We start from the raw sequence: 11,152 nt of genomic DNA on the forward strand, positions 1-11,152 counted from the left end.
CAGGGTCACAAGACACTCCTATGCCCATGTGGTAGGACAGTTTTATCTTCCCGCTCGGTTAGCACTGAGGCAGCCCTAGCCCTAGCTCGGTCTGCACCCTGTTTTCTCACCGTGCACTGGTGGGGAGGGGGGGGAGGGAGTTGGCGGGAGGGGGTGGGGGTCTGCAGCTGTTCCCAGAACTCAACTCAGAGAGGGGCTGCTGGAACCATGTGTTCTCACCTGCTTGCTCTTCGGCCCACACCACCTCTCCGCTCTTAGGGCAGATGGCTTCTTGAAAACTGGCCTTCCCTTGAGTTACAAGGAAAACCATCCCATTCTCTTTGTGAAAATCCGTTTTGCCGCTGCTCAAAGCAGGGACCTGTCATGGAGCCTGGGAGTTCCTTTGGCTCCTCGGACAGTCCATCTCTACACCTCCACCACACCTGGGTCCAGGATGGTAGTAGTGAGAAGTCCTCCTGTCCCTGTGCCTCACCAGACCCCCATTCCACCCTGAGATGGTCGGGGGTGGGAGAGGAGGGGACATGCATATCCCATCCAGCAGTAAGGGCAGCCACTGACAATGCACTTGGCTCCTGACCAGATACAGGAAACACGGAGAGGGACAGCCAGAGGGGCCTACGGTTTCATTCCAGCCCCCAACGTGGTCCGCACAGCACCTCTGTTCCCCCTTCCCTTAGCTGGGACTGCACGTGCCGCTTTCTAGAACACATAATGAATCACAGAGTTGCTCCAAGGAAAAATCCAAATAGTACCTCTTCGGCTAGCTTCCCCCTTGTAGGCTTGGTTTGATCAAGGCAGACTTTTTACAGTGTGTGACTAGACTACGTGCGGGTGGGGGGGAGGCTGAACGCCTGAGCGCCCCATCTGCAGCCCAGGTGACCCGCAGGAAGAGAGCAGGAGGGCTGTGAGAAGACGGAGGGTATGTGCGTTGGTCCCTGGGGGAAATGAGACGAGTTGCCACCGAGTCCAGATCTCTGTGCAAGAAGGTCTGCCGTGGGCCAGGTGGCTCTGAGACAGGTACAGCTGGGGTCCCCTCTGGCTTTGCCCAAGCTGTCCTACCACCTCCTGCTTTTCAGACCACTTCCAAGTAGTATGTTTGGTTGGGGGTGGGCTGGGGAAATGTGACTTGGCCTCCCCATTGATCGGCTCAGCTCGCACTTTCTCTAACTTGCCAGCTGCTCTAGACCAGTGTGGCCTGCCGTTCGATGGCCCCCGGAGGAAACCTAAAGCCAAGTCTGCTGCAGACGCTGAGCTGGCCATGGGATGCTGAGCTGGGGTAGGTATTGCTTTATGATTTCTGTGGTTACCTCCCACTCTCCCCCTCGTCCCACCTCACCCTGCTTCCAAAGGCCTTTTTTTGTTTGTTTGTAAGGCACTCCCAGTCTGCACTGCTGAGAGCAGCTGTAAAGATGTGGGCGACTGGCATGTGGGCTGGCCCAGCTGTCTGCTCCCAACCTTGCAGTCACCTCAGCATCAAGCATCTGGCCTCTAAACATAGAGCCTGCAGCTGAAGGCTCCCAGGAGATAGACACAGGGGAGAGGGTGAGCAGCGAGCCAGCGGAGGGAGGCTGCAGAGGGAGGGGTCAGGGAGGGCCTAGAATGCACCCTGGATTCATTCCTTTGGACCCCTCTGAGCAAAAGATGGATGATCCCAACTCTGAAAATCGGATTCACAACTTGAAAAGTCATCCCTCTGCCTTGGTCCTATCTCTAGTTCTTCTTCTTCTTTTTAAAGTATCCACTGGCTTCCCAGTTGTGATGTGAGGATAAAGGAATGTTTGGAAAGCAGCGCTAGAAGATACAAACATCTGAGCATGGGTCCTAGCCACACCCAGCAGACCCTTGTCAAGGGGGCATAGAGAGATGCAAACAGCGGGATGCAGGCCCTCAAGGCAATGACATTTCAGATCAGAGGCAAAAACCCCTAACAAAATCTGAAGGTGGAGAAGGATGCTGGGTCTGGCTCCTTGTTCTTGTTAGCTATGGTCCAACCGGCCCGAGTCCCCGTGGCTGCCCCATCCTGCGCACTCTCCACGGCCCGTTTCTGGCGGGACCACTGCACTACAGGGTTTGCTTGGGGTGGTTTCAGAGTGGATAGCCCGGTCTCTCCTCACGGTCCATCGTAGTCTTCAGTGGACCCTTTCCTGCATCATAGCAGCATGCAAATCTCTGCCGGCAGGCAGGCTGGGAGCTGCCCAGGAGGTGCACTGGCTGGAAATCCAAGCTCGGTCTCCCTCTTGGAAGGGGAAGACTCAACCGCTGAACCACCCCTGCTCTGGCTTCTCATGAGACTCCATGGGTCAGCAGCCGGGGGCCTAATTTGGGAATGTACCAGAAATACTGACTCTCAGACTCCATCTTAGACCTACTGGGTCTGCATCTGAACAGAATCCTCAGGTGATTTATCTGCACATTGACGTTTAAAAGGCAGGTATTTCGCTCGGGATGATGAAAAGTTTTAAAAATAACATGCTGTGATGGTTAGACAACATGTAGGTAGGTACTTGACACTATTGAATTGTACACTTAAAACGGTAAAACTGCTGTGGTGTCTATTTAACCACAATAATAACGTTTTTTGAAAAGCAGGTATTTCCACTGATCCCAGGAGAAGATGTGAACTTCTGGGCTTGAGTCACTTGCCGTTCCTGGCCTCCAGGGATATGGGGCGATGGGCAGTTTGGGCAGCTCTGTCACAGGCTTCTGGGGTCTTCTCCTATCTGCTCCCTAGCGGGCCTTAGACAAGTTTAAAAACAGTCCATAGGCGTGAGACTGAAGAAGCTCTTCAGGGAGCTAAGGGTGTGGCGACTAGGAAGCCTAATGGTGGGAGCTGGAGTAGGGGGAGGGTGTGGTCCGCTCTCAGTAGGGACCTAGTTTGTGGAGGGGCCTGGGGTGGGGGGGTTAGAGCCAGGCTAATGCCAACCAAGGTGGGCAGCAGAAAAGTCCAGAAAGTTGAAAGCAAAGAAAATGTCACTGGACTAATGAATGGTCATCTGTAATTTTTGAGAGAGGCTCTAGGGGAGGGTGTCGGTAAGTGACGCTGAGTCCATTCTGCCCCGTCGCAACCGTGTGCACACAGGAAGGAAACACCGTCCAGTTCTGGGTTGGCTTCACAAGCGTGATGCTCGAGCCCGCTGTCGCCGTTGCAGCGACTGGGTCACTGCATCTTGCTCGGGGTCTTCCACTTGTTTGCTGCCCTTCTTTCTACTTCACGAAGCATGCTCGTGTTCTCCAGGGACTAGCAGAAGAGGAGGGGGGAACCAGAGTGGAGGGAAGGATGTGTAGGCTATATCTGTCACTCCTTCCCCAAAGAATTTAACACAAAAGGCAAAATAGATCCAGGATGGCAGCTAGAAAGGTCGTTGGGTCAACCACAAGGGTCTGCACATGTCTTAAGACCGAACCGATGGATGCAAGAAAGCTGTGTGGTATGCCTTGGGGTCCATTCTGGCTCCTAGGGACCCTCTGGACAGAGGTGAATTACCCCCTAAGGTAATTTCCAAGGCGGTGATCGTCATGGAACAGATTGCTGGGGGACGCTGGGTAGGTTTAAATAGCAGCAGTACACCTAACCATTGTACCACCAGGGCTCTTTAGAAACAGCGATGCAGAATGGAAGTTGAATATATAAATCCTAAGTGTGGTCTCTTTTCCTGGTGGCTCCTGCAAAGATGAACGGTCTCAGAAACCCCCAGGAGCAGGCCTCCTCTGGCCGGGCGAGTGACTCTAAGTTGTAATCAATGAGAAGGCAGGGTTTGGATGGGTTTGGTTTATGTTCCTTCTCTTATCAAATAAAAGGAGCCTGGAGACACCAGTAAATGATTCCAGGGACCTTGTTAATCTCAGCAGCCCACACTTCCCAGCCCGTGAAGACCCCCGGCAACTTAAACTCTTGCCCACAAGCTGGCAGAGTAACAAACAGCTAGAATGATCCGGGGAATGAAAGGATCACTTCCCAAACCCTAATGCCGCCAGCTACTAAGCTGAGGATATAGATTTCTGATGCTTCATCCCCTCGGTGTACTAGGAGTTGAAAACATATTGGAATGTAGGCGTGCGTGCTATGAGGAAAAAAGGATCCAGGGTTCTTGCCAGCACACACACACACACACACACACACACACACACACACACACAGAGAGAGAGTCTGCTCTCATTTGGAAAGCCAGTTATGAATGATCGTGATTTCCTGGGTAAGACATTGTCTTCTCTTTTCCTCCCCACCTCATCTGTCATTTTCAGTGTTACGGCGGATTAGTCCATGGCCAAGAGCAGGTTGAGACGTGTTCAACTAAGAGGCTTGGGTACGGAGAGAAGAGGGAGGAAGAGCCAAGCCATGTTAGGTCTCTTCAGGCAACTGATGGGGGGCATAAGCAGAAAGGCAGGAGAGGGGGTGGACGGTAGGGCGAGGCACGAGAGGCAGATGTCTGTGATGACTTCAGGAGCTACAGGAGGTGAAAATAAACGCCGAGTCAGAAAGCAGGAGGGATGTGAGAAGGAGGGAACGGCGCTGAGCTGGGACTGCAGTGTATTTGATGAAACATAGCCCTGTCCAGATGAAAACACACCTCCCAGGAAAGTCCTCTGGAAAATGGGGGGTGGGGGTGGGAGTCGGCATTCACAAGAATACAGAGCTCTGTTTGGCAGTGGGCTCATTTAAAGCCAAAGCTCTAAGAGTGATCCCAAAGCCAGCATCATCGCTGGACCTCCAGTCACCGTGTCTGAAAGGATGAGGTAGGTCCCAACTTGTTACGTTTTCACAAGTCTAGACCACCCAGAGACAAAACTCAACCCAGGGCCCCAAATTCCTCTGTTCCGTTTGCTTTCTGTCCTAATTAGCTGAAGTGACTTCTAAAAACAAACAGATCATTTCTCCCAAACTCTCCGAGTCCCTTCCCCACTGCTGTCTGCCCACGTCTACTGCTTCCTCCGGTCTCTCCTTCTCAGGCACCAGGGCCGTTGGTTTCCTCTTCTCCCTTCACCTCCCGCCCACAGCTTGCCAACACATGCAAGCGTTTGCTGAAGCTCAGAGCATTGCTTTCACAACAAGCACACGCCATTCCTGCCGCCCAGTTGCCACTGTCCCCACTTCAGTTCTTCGTGTCAAGCTCTTCGCACTGCTTGTCTGGTCTTTAGTCTGTTCTCCCCATCATCTTCTGACTCATAGCTGACTGACTTGGAGCACAGGCTTGGCGATGCTATCAATATCTGGCCCCAAGCCCTGCAAGGACTTTCCGCATTCTCTTTGGATGCTCCTGCCGGTGGCAGCTCTTCAGCCTTCCCTTCAACCGCTGTCCGTGCTGAGCAGGGGGACTAAGATGAGTAAGGAACTGATGCCTATTGGAGAAAGGAATGGAAACCTGATCACTACAATCCAGGTTTGGCACTATGTGATAAGGAACCCTGGTGGTAACTTTTTGGGTTGCAATCCTCAAGGTCAGAAGTTCCAAACCACCAGCTGCTCCACTGGAGAAAGACAGGGCTTTCTACTCCCATAAAGAGTTACAGTCTCAGAAACTCACAGGACCTCATCGTGGCATCCGTCGGCTTGATGGCAGTGAGTACGGGAACACGAATGAAATGCGCTTCCGGAGGGTCACAGCCTTGGAAACCCAATGGAGCAGTTCCCCGCTGCACACACAAGGCACAATCAATGTGATGGCAACTGATAAGAACTTCATCCCAGCAAGGGCATCAGGGAAGGGCATCCTGGGAAGAGGTTACTGCTGAGCTGAGTCCCGTAAGGCCAATTGAAAGTAGCTAAGGCGGGAGGACAAGCTCTGGGGCATACTGTGCTGCTAACCACAAGGTCAGTGGTTTAAATCCACCAGCTGCTCTGCAGGAGAAAAATGAGGCTTTCTTCTCCCATAAACACCTACAGCCTTGGAAACCCACAGGAGCAGTTCTACTCAGTCCTATAGGGTTGCTATGAGTCATGATCCACAGCAATGGCAGTTGAGTTTGGAGTTCTGAAAAGAATGGATGTGGGCATAAGGGGAAGGGCATTTGAGCCATATGCGGATGTGGGTAGGTGCAAAGGCCCTGAGGGCAGAGATATGACAGTGTCTGCACTTGCTTTGGTGTATGGATTATGGGTAACCTCCATCAAGCCATTCAGACTCTACGACAGTGAACCCTCATGGGAGCAGACAGCGTCATTTTTCTCCAGCAGAGCAGCCTGTGGTTTGAACTGCCTGCCTTCCAGTCAGCAGTCCAACACTTATCCAACGATGCCACCAGGCTTCTTGCCCCAAGAATTCCAAAAACCAAGCCAAACTCACTGCTGTCGAGTCAATGCTGACTCAGCGTGACCCTACAGGATGAGTGGAACTACCTCTGTGAGTTTCTGAGACTGTTTACTCAGGGAGAAAGCCTCATCTTGCTCCCTTGGCGCGGCTGGCGGCTTTGAACTGCTGACCTTGCAGTTAGCAGCCCAGTGTGTAATCTCTCCACCTCTAGGGATCCTGTCCCAAGGATTGGGAGGGTTTAAATCAGGGAAGGCCAGGCATGCCATTCTAGGAGCTACACTTTTATCTTGAAAGATGTGGGGGAGGATGTTAAGCCAGGGTGGGACACCATGTGTCCAGCTCCATCCCTCTGGCAAAAGGTTGAGATACACTGGGAGTGGGAGAAGAGGGAGAGACTAGGAGCAAGGAGCTGTAGGGGGCCAGTTGGAAAGTTGCTTGCTCTATAGTGAAGATGCAAAATAGTGGGGGTTAGTAGTGGCGCTTCTCCAACGTATCTAGTGTACATGTGCATTGTCTTGTATTGCTAGAAATGTCCGTATTTTCAAATTCCTTGCCCCTCTCTCCCTTCTTCAATCTGTTTGTAAGCTCTTTGAAGATAAGTGCTGGACCTTAGCCTTATCTAAATAGAGGCCTTTTGGTGCCTGGGTCTGCCCTGGTATCAGTAGGCTGGGCGGGGATGGGTGGGGGAGTGGCTGGCAGGGGGTCAGGATTAGCCTAGAAGCAGGAGGGAGTTCACCAGCAAGGGAGCGACAGGCATGTGAGGTTTCTTTCACTGGTCCCACATTTCCTGCAGCCCAGTTAGGACCCAGCTCTTGTTCCTGAGAAGCAAATTCGGAGTCACCTGCATCTTTCTGAATTCCTCGCTGCTTCCCCAAGGGGATATTGGGATAGGAAGGGTCACAGCACCATCTCACCTTTCCCCCTTCCCACCGGTATAAACAAAGAGGAGAAATGTCGACAATGGCTAAGCCAAGAAGAATTGACCAGAGCAGAACTGTCTGCTTCTCCACCGTGGCATCATTTCCACCCGGGGTGGAATTTCATTTGCAGGGACTCGAAACCAAACCCACTGCCATCCAGGAAAGAGCACACCAGCATCTCAAGGTCCAGACTATACTTCTCGGGAGCAGGCAACGGCATGAGAGCAGCTAGTGGGCTTGAACCACTGACCTTGCTGTTAGCAGTACAATGCCTAACCCACAGTGCCACTCGGGCTCCTTGGGAAGTAGGTAGGGGTAGTGAAACTAGCCTTGAGGAGCTGGTGGGAAAGCAGACTTGAGAGAAGGCCGAGGTCCTCTCAGGCAGAGAATGGGAGCAGATCACTGAGGCTGCTTCTCTGGTTACCTAGCTCTCTTTGGGGTAATTGCTTGTTTACTCACTTCCCAAGTCGCAGAGGCGGTTGGACTTCTGCTGCTCTGAGAACTGCAGGCTCCTCCGACCCCTCTGGTCTCCCTTTACCTCCTCCACTGCACTGAACCCGCAGGGAGCAAAGCGAGAGCAGAGTTCAAGCCCTAATGAGGTCTCCGGTGAGGCGGATGTGCTAGTCTTCGCGGGGTCCCAGGCTGAGAGATTTGAAATCCCAGAAGCAACCCTCAAATTGGCTGGTGGCCCAGTGCTCACAATGAGCCCTCCTGGGAGTAGGACAGATATCTGGAACCAGGTTTCTGGGAGAGGGGCTTTAAGCACCCGGAGCCCTACTGGGCCCACCTCTCTTCCGATCTACTGTCCTTCCCTCTGCCAGGGATGGGGTTTGACTGGTAAGATTGTAAACATGCCTGTAAATAAGGTGGGTTAAAAATGTAAGACACACAGGCCTACAAATTATATCCTTATTTTTTTAAAAAAGAAGTGACTCCTATCTGACTAAAAGTGGTAAAAATTTGGTGTGAGCATCTCAGAAGGGGGAAGATCACGAAGGTCGTTATCTGTGGCTCTCCCGTGAGGGGTGCTCATGGGTTAGTATCAGTAAGACCTCGTGCCGTGGGAGACCAGTGATTCTGTGGCAACGCTGACTAGGGAAGGCTAGGGCACTGCTAGAGAAAGCTGGAGGTGTGCAATTCATATCTTCTCCTAACCAAGGCGCACGGTCATTCATTTACAAATGATGAGGGCTGTAACAAACAAGCAAATAAAAATAAACACTCTTAAGCGATTCCAAGCCAAACAAACAAGCAAAATACAAAGATTTACTGCAGCAGGGTCAAGATGAGCCTCCTACTTGCTGTTGTTTCTCCTCAGAGACATAAGGACTGGGCTCTGAGCTCTGCCCAAGTTCAGCTTCCCCTTTGGCCAGGCCTTGAACAGAGGATGAGGACTGTAGTATGTCTCCATTGGTATTCAGAGCATCTCCGCCCCTCCCCTCCCTTCCCTCCTAAGCAGAGGTTCTCAACCTGTGGGTTGCAACCCCTTTGAGGATTGAACAATCCTTTCACAAGGGTCGCCTGATTCATAACAGTAGCAAAATGACAGTGATGAAGTAGCAATGAAAATAATTTTAGGGTTGGGGGGGTCACCACAACATGAGGAACTGGATTAAAGGGTCGGGGCAGGAGAAGGTTGAGCACCTGCCCAAAAGACATGTTTTGTTCCCAGGCCTCCCCTGTCTGGACCTCTTTCTCAACCCAGCTTGTAGATACTTCCCCTTCCTTTAATTGTTTGTTTACATGTGTCTTTCCCCAACCACTGTGACTCTCTTTGTACCACCCTGGTCTTTCCGTCCCTATCATCTAGCCTGGTGCACAGGAAGTACTTCGCCTGGGTGGGCTACATGTTGTCTAAGGGAGACTCAGCCCTGGTCTGCCATTCAGAGTCTGTGTCACTCCCAGCCAGTCATTTAATCTTGGAGTCTTCGCTTCCCGTTTAAAAATAAATCCTGCCAACTCCAACTCATGGAGCTAGGAATGAAAACGGAGCAGCCTGACCTGGCTGAGGAAGAGCTGAACAAAAGGTGAGGTGATCACAGGGGTGTTCAAATCCCAGGGAAGACATGTTAGGGACTATTCTTTAGCACAGACTCACTGATTTCCCAGCATTTCCCTCCACCCACAGATCTGGCATTCTTTGAGTTCAAGGCCCCTCTTGTCTCGCTTTCTCCCCTTAGACAACAGATTCTTTCTTGGCATGTCTGCATTTATTCCTTTAGAACTCCATCTCTTGAGGCTGCGCCTCTAGGCTTGGGTTTGGGGGTGTACTGCACACTCTGTTTGGACTGTACTGAAGCTGAAGTCACCCCGATGTTTTAGTGGCCAACTGAGCCAAGGGATCCTGTTGAAATAACTGAATTTTTCTCCCCTTCAGTGGAGAATGGCAGCAGTTGGTCCTCTTTCGGGAGTATTGGAGAAATAGACAACATATTTTGGGAGAGCATTCTGCAGCTCCAGTATGAATCATAATTTATATGTTAGCTTACAGATGACCCCACAACTGGAACATTGGTATAGCACATTCTACAGTTTATGTATGATCATTAAAAAAAAAAAAAAAGGAAGACAGCCAACATAGCTGCGACAGTGGGCTCAGATCTAACAATTGTGAGGATGATGTCGAATTGGGCAGTATTTCATTGGACACAGGGTCCCCACGAGTGAGGCCAACTTGATGGGATCTAACATACGAGTGGGGGCTGACCTGAGAGCTTCTAACCACTGGGGTTACGAAGGATATCTCATACATTCTCTCATCCCACCATCACCACAGGTCATTCTGCAACCGAAGAAACTCGGGCCTCAGCGACCCAGCCAAGTCTCAGGTCTTCTAGATGCAGACCCTGCAAACCCTCCCACCATACCAAGGTACCCCAGTATGCCCACTTCAAAGAAGGCTCAGGGCTCCGGGAACTGCTGCTAGAACTCCTCACTTGGTACATTTGTCCCCATTTGAATCCCTGTACCACTCACCCTTTGCCCTTCTCTGGTATTTTGAATTTATGGAGTTTGAAGCAGAAAATAGATATGGAATGAAGTGACAGTGTAGGGCTTTACAAATGAAAAGCATTATTTTTACATGTTTGTTTGGGGACAAGTTCCAAAGGACCTTGCTTACTTCCGCAGAGCGTTTCCTCCTAGGCACCCAAGACCACTAAGGCATTGCTTGCTTTTAATCAACATTAGTTTAGGGTCCTGTGTGTCCTGGCGGGAAAGATAAGGCTTTCTACTTCCATAAAAAGTTAGTCTTGGAAACCCATAGAGGCAGTTCTACTCTGTCCTATAGGGTCACCATGAATCACAACTGACTCCATGGCAGTGAGATTTTTAAAAAGTGTGCTCAGGGGTCTGCCTTGCAAGACAGTTCACGTTCCAAGTCAGGTACTGACTGTGCCCTGGAGGAAAGGCATAGAAATGGGACATTCCGACCTGCCCTTCTCCCTCCGCAACACTTGGTCCTTCGGAGCATCTCCATTCTGACCCTGCACCCTGGAAACTGGACACACTTTTTAGGACCCAAAGTGCTTCTTCTGTACCACAACCAAACAGATAAAACGCTCGGGGGCAACTAGGGGTCAGCACCTTTTCTCCCAGGGGGTCGGCCACCCAGCAGAGAGGCACTGTTTACAGGGCGCATGGGGCTCTCCCAAGAGCGCCCCAGCCGGCTTGCAAGGGTGATCCCAGCTGAAGCACTGCTCCCCCGCCCTCTCCTGCCCACCCCCCGCCGGCGCTCCGGCTGGAGAGGGGCTTTGTTTTCCGGGTTCTGGTTTCATCCGGCCACGTGGGCCCCGAACCCCCCAGCCAACGTCTCCTCCCATCGCTGGAGGAAGGGAAGGACAGTCCAGTCCCGTGAAGGCTGGAAAGAGCGCCGAGGTCAGGCGCGGCAGGGGAGGGTCCCCGGGAAAGAGCTGAGAGCGTGGGCCGCTCCCGCAAGCTCCGCCGCCCCGCCGCGCTTCCTCCCCCGCGCCCGCCTTTCCGGAC

This window comes from Echinops telfairi, unplaced genomic scaffold (assembly GCF_000313985.2).
Source record: "Echinops telfairi isolate 266 unplaced genomic scaffold, ASM31398v2 ScPeMD7_7424;HRSCAF=8462, whole genome shotgun sequence".
Taxonomy (NCBI): domain Eukaryota; kingdom Metazoa; phylum Chordata; class Mammalia; order Afrosoricida; family Tenrecidae; genus Echinops; species Echinops telfairi.